Source organism: Nicotiana attenuata, chromosome 5 (assembly GCF_001879085.1).
Source record: "Nicotiana attenuata strain UT chromosome 5, NIATTr2, whole genome shotgun sequence".
NCBI lineage: Eukaryota > Viridiplantae > Streptophyta > Magnoliopsida > Solanales > Solanaceae > Nicotiana > Nicotiana attenuata.
Genome location: NC_031993.1, coordinates 32,562,176 through 32,575,077, shown reverse-complemented (window position 1 = coordinate 32,575,077; position 12,902 = coordinate 32,562,176).

The window sequence follows — 12,902 nt, the reverse complement described above, 5'->3', positions numbered from 1 at the left end:
CCAAGCTCCATGTAATCCCCAATCAAATGTTCCCCAGTACAATCCTCGCCTAAGAGATCCTTTCAAAAGGAATCAGTTCACCCCTATTGGTGAATCATCCTCGGGTTTGTTCCAAAAGCTAGTCAGGCGAGTTTTTTCTGCAGCCAGTGGGCCCAAACCGGCCAAACCCCAAGTCCCCTCACGCCGAGCTGATGCTAGATGTGAATACCACTCTGGAGCGGTGTGGCACAATACAGAGGACTGTTGGACCCTCAAAGGGTAGTTGAAGACTTGATTGAAGCTGAAAGAATCATTTTTCGGGATGAAGAAACTCCTGATGTGATGAACAATCTGTTGCTTGCCCACAACATCGGGCCAATAGTCAGAATGATTTGTGAAGCTGAGGAATTTGATTCGGCACTGAAGGCCATTGCAGCCATGGCCGAAAAAGAAGAAAAGCTGAAAAATGGTCGCCAAGCCTGAAGGTTCCCCGTTAGACGGGAGTCTCGGTAACCAGTCTTGCTATCCATTCTGCGTCCGGATTATCTCAGGGTGTGAACCGGATGTTTTAACTTTATTGTCTTACTTTCCGATGTAAACCCTTCTATCTTCAAAATTGAAAAACAAAAATTAAAAAATCAAAAATCAAAAAAGAAAAATCAAATGAAATTAATGTTTCATTGTCCAGGAATGTCTCTTTTCCTAATCTTGTCATTTTTCTTATTCTCTTTTCAGTTCTGTTAAATGCAGATTTCAATAACATGACATGCTTGCGGACTTCATGCCCAGATCCCAAAACGCTGTCAGACTTCGAAATAATGAATCAAGAGTCGCAATGCAAAGAAGATAAGTTTGAGGAAATAAAACAAAGAGTTTGAACAACTGAAGGAAAATTCGTTCCAGAATTGGAAAGGTCCATACATTACAACAAGAGTACTGCCAAAAGAGTGCGTTGTACTTGGGACACATCGAAGGAAATGGCCCTAAAACAACTGTCAATGCAAATGCAGTGAAAATGTACTATGTTGGATCCTCCATATAGTTATAATATTCTCCGGTTGGGATGACGAAGGCTTTCATTCTCGCTACCCAAACACTATCAACCCTTTGCAAACCCTATGAGCCGGCTCTCATTCTTTGATTACCCTCTTTGGAACCTGGAAGTGTTATTGGAAAATGAAATGAAAAAAAAGAGAGAGAAAAAAGAGAAATATAAAAAAAGGGAAGAAAAGGCAAAGAAAATGAAAAAAAAGAAGAAGAGAAAAGATGAAAAAAGAGAGAGGAAAAAGAAAATGAAATGAAAAATAAAAAAATAAAAAAAAAACAACAAAAACAACAAAACAAAATGTTTCTCTGAACTACGTTCGACTTGATTCCGAAAGGATACGTAGGCAGCCTCTCTTTGAGGTTCAGTCACACCAAAACAAAAATCCGCATTCCCCTCCAAAGTTGAAACTGGGGCAGAAGTTATAATGGTTCGGCGACGGTTTCGCCAGAAAGGTTCCAAAGTTGTAATTCCAACCAATCATTTTTACCCAAATCCTTTCAAGTACTTCCGATCAATCAGTGAGAATGTTCAAAGATCAGAGAATACGACTACTTGGATCTGATGCAATAAAAATGAGAGAAATAAAATGAGAGAGCCTTATTGGTGAAAACCAACACGGGCACCATGAGGCAATGGTAAGCAGAGAAATGAAAAATGAGAGAGTCTTCTTAGTGAAAACTCGTAAAGAGCACTATAAGGCGAGAAGAGAAATGAGAGAGGTCAGCTCGTGAAAACCTGCAAAGGGCGCCCCTGATTGAAAAGAGGATCCTTACAGCCATCGGCACTGACAGAGTCCTGGCAAGGTTTCTCCATTTCGAGGCAAAAACTGTGATGAATTTTTGAGAGTCGGACGGTTTACACAGATCAGGCATCCAGTCCAAAAGGCAAGTCATGTTCATTGAAGTCCGCATGTACTCCAGATAAGTCCTTCTTTCCTTTCCCCGAAAGGGACACTTCTTGTTTTAAACTCAATTTCCATTCCATTGTTTGTTTTCTTTGAATTCCTTTCGGTCTAGCACTGTTCCGAAACTAAGACAAAGAAAGGATGGCAAGACTGATTTACAGGTTTCTCATTTGGCGCGAGTTAATGTGCAGAAAGGCACCCAGCCTCGTCACGGGCATCAAGTCGACCCCGACTAGCCATGGCGGCCGGTGCTTCAAAATCAAAACTCTTAGAAGGAGAAAATCAGATTGAAGCGCCTATAAAGGCAATTGAAGTTGAAAAAGGTTGAGTCCCACGTGGCTAACCGCCTCGGCAAAAAGTTGAAGAAGCCAAGGTACCCCAAATGTTCTGAAATTGAAGTTGGAAGAAAGAAGCAAGAAAAGTAAGGCCTACAAAGGCGAAATAAAGTTGGAAGAGGTTAAGTCCCACGCGACTAGCCGTTGGGGCAAAGTTTGAGGAGCCAAAAGTTCCCCAATGTTCCAAAGAAAAAAAAAGAAAAAAAGAAAAAAGAAAGAAAATGAATTCAGAAGGAAAGGCCTACGAAGGCAAAATAAAGACGAAAAGGTTGAATTCCACAAACCAACCGTCATGGCAAAATCTGGAAAAAACTAGAGGTTCCTGAAATGAAATTGGTCACAGGAAACAAGCAGTTGCAATTGAGATCTTCATCAAAGAAGCTGGGACGAGATGAAGCGATTGAGATAACCAAGGCCACAAAACAAACCACCGTTTCAAACTAACAATTGCTTTTTGTTTGAAAAATTGAAACAGCTGCAATCCAAAGCAACCATGCAAGAAGCAGGTGCAACCAAAAAGGAAAAAGAAGTGCGCAAGTCCTAGAAACAACTGTGCAACAACAATCCATATAAAAGGAAGTTTCCTCCAAGTTCTTTTCTGCATTTTATTAAAAAAATGAAATAAAAAATGAAATATAAAAAAAAAGAAGAAAAGAAAGAAGAAAAGAAGAAAATCCAAACAAAAATGACAGTTTAGAATCCACAATATCAATCTTTTTTACAACATTAGGGCTCCAATCCTAAACTTGAGTTTTTAGACATAGGGCCTCCATTCCCTAGTCGCCTTTTTACCAAAATTAGGGCTCCAATCCCTGAGTTGAGTTTTTAGACATAGGGCCTCCATTCCCTAGTCGCCTTTTTACCAACATTAGGGCTCCAATCCCTGAGTTGAGATTTTAGACATAGGGCCTCCATTCCCTAGTCGCCTTTTTAGCAACATTAGGGCTCAAATCCCTGAGTTGAGTTTTTAGACATAGAGCCTCCATTCCCTAGTCGCCTTTTACCAACATTAGAGCTCCAATCCCTGAGTTGAGTTTTTAGACATAGGGCCTCCATTCCCTTGTCGCCTTTTTGTCAACATTAGGGCTCCATTCCCTGAGTTGAGATTTTTAGACATAGGTCCTCCATTCCCTAGTCCCTTTGTTTACCAACATTAGGGCTCCAATCCCTGAGTTGGGTTTTAGACATAGGGCCTCCATTCCCTAGTCGCCTTTTTCCCAATATTAGGGCTCCAATCCCTGAGTTGAGATTTTTAGACATAGGGCCTCCATTTCCTTGTCGCCTTTTTACCAACATTAGGGCTCCAATCCCTGAGTTGAGTTTTTAGACATAGGGCCTCCATTCCCTAGTCGCCCTTTTCCAAACTTTAGGGCTCCAATCCCTGAGTTAAGCTTTTTAGACATAGGGCCTCCATTCCCTAGTCGCCTTTTNNCGCAGAGATGGTTGGAGCTGCTAAAGGCTATGATGGTTACATTTTGGACCATCAGGGGAAGGCCAATGTGGTCGCCGATGCCTTGAGTAGGAAGGCGGTGAGTATGGGCAGTTTGGCGTATATTCCTGTTGGGCAGAGACCTCTTGCAGTTGATGTTCAGGCCTTGGCCAATCGGTTGTGAGGTTGGATATTTCGAAGCCCAGTCGGGTCTTAGCTTGTGTGGTTTCTTGGTCTTCCTGTTTGATCGCATCAGAGAGCACCATTATGATGATCCTCATTTGCTTGTCCTCAAGGATAGAGTTCAGCACGACGATGCTAGAGATGTGACTATTGGTGATGATGGGGTATTGATGATGCAGGGCCTAATATTAGGGCTCCAATCCCTGAGTTGAGATTTTTAGACATAGGGCCTCCATTTCCTTGTCGCCTTTTTACCAACATTAGGGCTCTAATCCCTGAGTTGAGTTTTTAGACATAAGTCCTCCATTCCCTAGTCGCCTTTTCACCAACATTAGGGTTCCATTCCCTGAGTTGTGTTTTTTGACATAGGGCCTCAATTCCTTAGTCGCCTTTTTTTACCAACATTAGGGCTCCAATCCCTGAGTTGAGTTTTTAGACATAGGGCCTCCATTCCCTAGTCGCCTTTTTTACAAACATTAGGGCTCCAATCCCTGAGTTGAGTTTTTTAGACATAGGTCCTCCATTCACTAGTCGCATTTTTTACCAACATTAGGACTCCAATCCCTGAGTTGAGTTTTTAGAAATATGGCCTCCATTCCCTAGTCGCCTTTTTTACCAACATTAGGGCTCCAATCCCTGAGTTGAGTTTTTAGACATAGGGCCTCCATTCCCTAGTCGCCTTTTACAACATTACGGCTCCAATCCATGAGTTGAGTTTATTAGACACATGGCCTCCTTTCCCTAGTCGCCTTTTTTACCAACATTAGGGCTCCAATCCCTGAGTTGAGTTTTTAGACATAGGGCCTCCATTCCCTAGTCGCCTTTTTTTAAACATTAGGGCTCCATTCCCTGAGTTGAGATTTTTAGACATAGGGTCTCCATTCTCTATTTGCGTTTTTTTACCAACATTAGGGCTCCAATCCCTGAGTTGGGTTTTAGACATAGGGCCTCCATTCCCTAGTCGTCTTTTTCCCAACATTAGGGCTCCAATCCCTGAGTTGAGATTCTTAGACATAGGGCCTCCATTTAGGGCCCAATCCCTGAGTTGAGTTTTTAGAATAGGGCCTCCATTCCCTGTCTCCTTTCACCAACATTAGGGCCCATTCCCTGAGTTGAGTTTTCAAACATAGGGCCTCCATTCCCTAGTCGCCTTACCAACATTAGGGCTCCAATCCCTGAGTTGAGTTTTTAGACATAGGGCCTCCATTCCCTAGTCGCCTTTTTACCAACATTAGGGCTCCAATCCCTGAGTTGAGTTTTTAGACATAGGGCCTCCATTCCCTAGTCCCTTTTTACCAACATTAGGGCTCCAATCCCTGAGTTGAGTTTTTAGACATAGGGCCTCCATTCCCTAGTCCCCTTTTACCAACATTAGGGCTCCAATCCCTGAGTTGAGTTTTTAGACATAGGGCCTCCATTCCCTAGTCCCATTTTACCAACATTAGGGCTCCAATCCCTGAGTTGAGTTTTTAGACATAGGGCCTCCATTCCCTAGTCCCATTTTACCAACATTAGGGCTCCAATCCCTGAGTTGAGTTTTTAGACATAGGGCCTCCATTCCCTAGTCACCTTTTACCAACATTAGGGCTCCAATCCCTGAGTTGAGTTTTTAGACATAGGGCCTCCATTCCCTAGTCGCTTTTTACCAACATTAGGGCTCCAATCCCTGAGTTGAGTTTTTAGACATAGGGCCTCCATTCCCTAGTCGCCTTTTTACCAACATTAGGGCTCCAATCCCTGAGTTGAGTTTTTAGACATAGGGCCTCCATTCCCTAGTCGCCTTTTTACCAACATTAGGGCTCCAATCCCTGAGTTGAGTTTTTAGACATAGGGCCTCCATTCCCTAGTCGCCTTTTTTACCAACATTAGGGCTCCAATCCCTGAGTTGAGTTTTTAGACATAGGGCCTCCATTCCCTAGTCCCCTTTTTACCAACATTAGGGCTCCAATCCCTGAGTTGAGTTTTTAGACATAGGGCCTCCATTCCCTAGTCCCCTTTTTACCAACATTAGGGCTCCAATCCCTGAGTTGAGTTTTTAGACATAGGGCCTCCATTCCCTAGTCTCCTTTTTACCAACATTAGGGCTCCAATCCCTGAGTTGAGTTTTTAGACATAGGGCCTCCATTCCCTAGTCGCCTTTTTACCAACATTAGGGCTCCAATCCCTGAGTTGAGTTTTTAGACATAGGGCCTCCATTCCCTAGTCTCCTTTTTACCAACATTAGGGCTCCAATCCCTGAGTTGAGTTTTTAGACATAGGGCCTCCATTCCCTAGTCGCCTTTTTTACCAACATTAGGGCTCCAATCCCTGAGTTGAGTTTTTAGACATAGGGCCTCCATTCCCTAGTCGCCTTTTTACCAACATTAGGGCTCCAATCCCTGAGTTGAGTTTTTAGACATAGGGCCTCCATTCCCTAGTCGCTTTTTTACCAACATTAGGGCTCCAATCCCTGAGTTGAGTTTTTAGACATAGGGCCTCCATTCCCTAGTCGCCTTTTTACCAACATTAGGGCTCCAATCCCTGAGTTGGGTTTTTAGACATAGGGCCTCCATTCCCTAGTCCCCTTTTTACCAACATTAGGGCTCCAATCCCTGAGTTGAGTTTTTAGACATAGGGCCTCCATTCCCTAGTCTCCTTTTTACCAACATTAGGGCTCCAATCCCTGAGTTGAGTTTTTAGACATAGGGCCTCCATTCCCTAGTCGCCTTTTTACCAACATTAGGGCTCCAATCCCTGAGTTGAGTTTTTAGACATAGGGCCTCCATTCTCTAGTCGCCTTTTACCAACATTAGGGCTCAGGGCTCCAATCCTTAGTTGAGTTTTTAGACATAGGGCCTCCATTCCCTAGTCACCTTTTTTACCAACATTAGGGCTCCAATCCCTGAGTTGAGTTTTTAGACATAGGGCCTCCATTCCCTAGTCGCCTTTTACCAACATTAGGGCTCAGGGCTCCAATCCTTAGTTGAGTTTTTAGACATAGGGCCTCCATTCCCTAGTCGCCTTTTTTACCAACATTAGGGCTCCAATCCCTGAGTTGAGTTTTTAGACATAGGGCCTCCATTCCCTAGTCGCCTTTTTACCAACATTAGGGCTCCAATCCCTGAGTTGAGTTTTTAGACATAGGGCCTCCATTCCCTAGTCGCCTTTTTACCAACATTAGGGCTCCAATCCCTGAGTTGAGTTTTTAGACATAGGGCCTCCATTCCCTAGTCGCCTTTTTACCAACATTAGGGCTCCAATCCCTGAGTTGAGTTTTTAGACATAGGGCCTCCATTCCCTAGTCCCCTTTTTACCAACATTAGGGCTCCAATCCCTGAGTTGAGTTTTTAGACATAGGGCCTCCATTCCCTAGTCCCCTTTTTACCAACATTAGGGCTCCAATCCCTGAGTTGAGTTTTTAGACATAGGGCCTCCATTCCCTAGTCCCCTTTTTACCAACATTAGGGCTCCAATCCCTGAGTTGAGTTTTTAGACATAGGGCCTCCATTCCCTAGTCCCCTTTTTACCAACATTAGGGCTCCAATCCCTGAGTTGAGTTTTTAGACATAGGGCCTCCATTCCCTAGTCCCCTTTTTACCAACATTAGGGCTCCAATCCCTGAGTTGAGTTTTTAGACATAGGGCCTCCATTCCCTAGTCCCCTTTTTACCAACATTAGGGCTCCAATCCCTGAGTTGAGTTTTTAGACATAGGGCCTCCATTCCCTAGTCCCCTTTTTTTACCAACATTAGGGCTCCAATCCCTGAGTTGAGTTTTTAGACATAGGGCCTCCATTCCCTAGTCCCCTTTTTACCAACATTAGGGCTCCAATCCCTGAGTTGAGTTTTTAGACATAGGGCCTCCATTCCCTAGTCCCCTTTTTACCAACATTAGGGCTCCAATCCCTGAGTTGAGTTTTTAGACATAGGGCCTCCATTCCCTAGTCCCCTTTTTACCAACATTAGGGCTCCAATCCCTGAGTTGAGTTTTTAGACATAGGGCCTCCATTCCCTAGTCCCCTTTTTACCAACATTAGGGCTCCAATCCCTGAGTTGAGTTTTTAGACATAGGGCCTCCATTCCCTAGTCCCCTTTTTACCAACATTAGGGCTCCAATCCCTGAGTTGAGTTTTTAGACATAGGGCCTCCATTCCCTAGTCCCCTTTTTACCAACATTAGGGCTCCAATCCCTGAGTTGAGTTTTTAGACATAGGGCCTCCATTCCCTAGTCTCCTTTTTACCAACATTAGGGCTCCAATCCCTGAGTTGAGTTTTTAGACATAGGGCCTCCATTCCCTAGTCGCCTTTTTACTAACATTAGGGCTCCAATCCCTGAGTTGAGTTTTTAGACATAGGGCCTCCATTCCCTAGTCCCCTTTTTACCAACATTAGGGCTCCAATCCCTGAGTTGAGTTTTTAGACATAGGGCCTCCATTCCCTAGTCCCCTTTTTACCAACATTAGGGCTCCAATCCCTGAGTTGAGTTTTTAGACATAGGGCCTCCATTCCCTAGTCCCCTTTTTACCAACATTGGGGATCTAAACCCTGAGTTGAGTTTTTAGACATAGGGCCTCCATTCCCTAGTAACCTTTTTACCAACATTAGGGCTCCAATCCCTGAGTTGAGTTTTTAGACATAGGGCCTCCATTTCCTAGTCCCCTTTTTACCAACATTGGGGATCTAAACCCTGAGTTGAGTTTTTAGACATAGGGCCTCCATTCCCTAGTCGTCTTTTTACCAACATTAGGGCTCCAATCCCTGAGTTGAGTTTTTAGACATAGGGCCTCCATTCCCTAGTCCCCTTTTTACCAACATTAGGGCTCCAATCCCTGAGTTGAGTTTTTAGACATAGGGCCTCCATTCCCTAGTCGCCTTTTTACCAACATTAGGGCTCCAATCCCTGAGTTGAGTTTTTAGACATAGGGCCTCCATTCCCTAGTCCCCTTTTTACCAACATTAGGGCTCCAATCCCTGAGTTGAGTTTTTAGACATAGGGCCTCCTATCCCTAGTCCCCTTTTTACCAACATTAGGGCTCCAATCCCTGAGTTGAGTTTTTAGACATAGGGCCTCCATTCCCTAGTCCCCTTTTTACCAACATTAGGGCTCCAATCCCTGAGTTGAGTTTTTAGACATAGGGCCTCCATTCCCTAGTCTCCTTTTTACCAACATTAGGGCTCCAATCCCTGAGTTGAGTTTTTAGACATAGGGCCTCCATTCCCTAGTCGCCTTTTTACCAACATTAGGGCTCCAATCCCTGAGTTGAGTTTTTAGACATAGGGCCTCCATTCCCTAGTCGCCTTTTTACCAACATTAGGGCTCCAATCCCTGAGTTGAGTTTTTAGACATAGGGCCTCCATTCCCTAGTCGCCTTTTTACCAACATTAGGGCTCCAATCCCTGAGTTGAGTTTTTAGACATAGGGCCTCCATTCCCTAGTCGCCTTTTTTACCAACATTAGGGCTCCAATCCCTGAGTTGAGTTTTTAGACATAGGGCCTCCATTCCCTAGTCGCCCTTTTTACCAACATTAGGGCTCCAATCCCTGAGTTGAGTTTTTAGACATAGGGCCTCCATTCCCTAGTCGCCTTTTACCAATATTAGGGCTCAGGGCTCCAATCCTTAGTTGAGTTTTTAGACATAGGGCCTCCATTCCCTAGTCGCCTTTTCACAACCATTAGGGCTCCAATCCATGAGTTAAGTTTTTAGACATAGGGCCTCCATTCCTTAGTCGCCTTTTTTACCAACATTGGGGCTCCAATCCCTGAGTTGAGTTTTTAGACATAGGGCCTCCATTCCCTAGTCGCCTTTTACCAATATTAGGGCTCAGGGCTCCAATCCTTAGTTGAGTTTTTAGACATAGGGCCTCCATTCCCTAGTCGCCTTTTTACCAACGTTAGGGCTCCAATCCCTGAGTTGAGTTTATAGACATAGGGGCTCCATTCCCTAGTCGCCTTTTTTACCAAAATTAGGGCTCCAATCCCTGAGTTGAGTTTTTAAACATAGGGCCTCCATTCCCTAGTCGCCTTTACCAACATTAGGGCTCCAATCCCTGAGTTGAGTTTTTAGACATAGGTCCTCCATTCCCTAGTCGCCTTTTTACCAACATTAGGGCTCCAATCCCTGAGTTGAGTTTTTAGAAATAGGGCCTCCATTCCCTAGTTGCCTTTTTTTACTAACATTAGGGCTCCAATTCCTGAGTTGAGTTTTTAGACATAGGGCCTCCATTCCCTAGTCACCTTTTTTACAAACATTAGGGCTCCAATCCCTGAGTTGAGTTTTTAGACATAGGGCCTCCATTCTCAAGTCGCCTTTTACCAACATTAGGGCTCAGGGCTCCAATCCTTAGTTGAGTTTTTAGACATAGGGCCTCCATTCCCTAGTCGCCTTTTTACCAACATTTTAGGCTCCAATCCCTGAGTTGAGTTTTTAGACATAGGGCCTCCCATTCCCTAGTCGCCTTACCAACATTTAGGGCTCCAATCCCTGAGTTTAGTCTTAGACATAGGGCCTCCAATTCCCTAGTTCGCCTTTTTTACCAACTTTAGGGCTCCAAATTTTTTTTTTTTTTCCCCTTGATGTTTGAGGTTTTAGACATAGGGCTCCATTTCCCTAGTTCGCCTTTTTTACCAACATTAGGGCTCCAATCCCTGAGTTGAGTTTTTAGACATAGGGCCCTCCATTCCCTTAGTCGCCTTTACCAAATTAGGGTCCAATCCCTGAGTTGAGTTTTTAGACATAGGGCCTCCATTCCCTAGTCGCCTTTTGCCAACATTAGGCTCCAATCCCTGAGTGAGTTTTTTAGACATTGGCCTCCATTCCCTAGTCGCCTTTTTTACAACATTAGGGCCTCCAATCCCAGAGTTGGGAGTTTTTAAACATAGGGCTTCCCATTCCCTAGTCGCCTTTTACCAACATTAGGGCTCCAATCCCTGAGTTGAGTTTTTAAGACATTGGCCCCTTCCCAAGTCCCCTTTTTTACCAACATTAGGCTCCAATCCCTAGAGTTGAGGTTTTTAGACATAGGGCCTCCATTCCCTAGTCGCCTTTTACCAACATTAGTACCAACATTAGGGCTCCAATCCCTGATTTGTGTTTTTAGACATAGGGCCTCCATTCCCTAGTCGCCGTTACCAACATTAGGCTCCAATCCCTGATGTTGAGTTTTTAGACATAGGGCCTCCATTCCTAGTCGCCTTTTCACACATTAGGGCTCCAATCCCTGAGTGAGATTTTAGAATAGGGCCTCCATTCCCTAGTCGCCTTTTTTACCAACATTAGGGCTCCAATCCCGAGATTTGAGTTTTTAGACATAGGGCCTCCATTCCCTAGTCGCCTTTTTACCAACATTGTGGTCTCCAATCCCTGAGTTGAGTTTGTAGACATAGGGCCATCCATTCCCTAGTCGCCTGTTTTAGCAACATTAAGGGCTCTGGTCCAATCCCTAGTTGAGTTTTAGACATAGGGCCGTCCATTCCCTTAGTCCCTTTTTACCAACATTAGGGCTCAATCCCTGAGTTGAGTTTTTAGACATAGGGCCTCCATTCCCTAGTCGCCTTTTTACCAACATTAGGGCTCCAATCCCTAAGTTGAGTTTTTAGACATAGGGCCTTCATTCCCTAGTCGCCTTTTACCAATATTAGGGCTTCCAATCCCTGAGTTGAGATTTAGGACATAGGGCCTCCATTCCCTAGTCTCCTTTTTACCAAACATTAGGGCTCCAATCCCTGAGTTGAGTTTTTTAGACATAGGGCCTCCATTCCCTAGTCGCCTTTTTTCCAACATTAGGGTCCAATCCCTGAGTTGAGAGTTTTAGACATAGGGCCTCCATTCCCTAGTCGCCTTTTTACAACATTAGGGCTCCAATCCCTGAGTTGAGATTTTATACATAGGGCCTCCATTCCCTAGTCGCCTTTTTACCAACATTAGGGCCTCCAATCCCTGAGTTGATTTTTAGACATAGGGCCTCCATTCCCTAGTCGCCTTTTTACCAAATTAGGGCTCCAATCCCTGAGTTGAGTTTTAGACATAGGGCCTCCATTCCTAGTCGCCTTTTTTACCAACATTAGGGCTCAATCCCTGAGTTGAGTTTTAGACATAGGGCCTCCATTCCCTAGTCGCTCTACCAACATTAGGGTCCAATCCCTGAGTGAGTTTTTAGACATTAGGGCCTCATTCCCTAGTCGCCTTTTACCAACATTAAGCTCCAATCCCTGAGTTGATTTTTAGAGCATAGGCCTCCATTCCCTAGTCGCTTTTTTTTACCAACATAGGGCTCCAATCCCCGAGTTGAGTTTTTAGACATAGGGCCTTCCATTCCCTAGTCGCCTTTTACAACATTAGGCTCCAATCCCTGAGTTGAGATTTTAGACATAGGCCTCCATTCCCAGTCGCCTTTTTTACCAACATTAGGGCTCCAAATCCCTGAGTTGAGTTTTTAGACATAGGGACTCCATTCCCTAGTCGCCTTTTTACCAACATTAGGGCTCCAATCCCTGAGTTGAGTTTTTAGACATAGGCCTCTATTTCCTAGTCGCCTTTTACCAACATTAGGGCTCCAATCCCTGAGTTGATTTTTAGTACATAGGGCCTCCATTCCCTAGGCGCCTTTTACCACAACATTAGGGCTCCTATCCCTGAGTTAGTTTTTAGACATAGGGCCTCCATTCCTAGTCGCCTTTTTTACAAACATTGGGCTCCAATCCCTGTGTTGAGTTTTAGACATAGGGCCTCCATTCCCTAGTCGCCTTTTACCAACATTAGGGCTTAGGGCTCCAATCCCTGAGTTGAATTTTTAGACATAGGGCCTTCATTCCCTAGTCGCCTTTTTACCAACATTAGGGCTCCAATCCCTGAGTTGAGCTTTTAGACATAGGGCCTACATTTCTCTAGTCGTCTTTTACCAACATTAGGGCTCACTCCAATCCTAGGTTGAGTTTTAGACATAGGGCCTCCATTCCCTAGTCCTTTTTTACCAACATTAGGGGCTCCAATCCCTGAGTTGAGATTTTTAGACATAGGGCCTCCATTCCTATCTATCTCTCTCTTTTT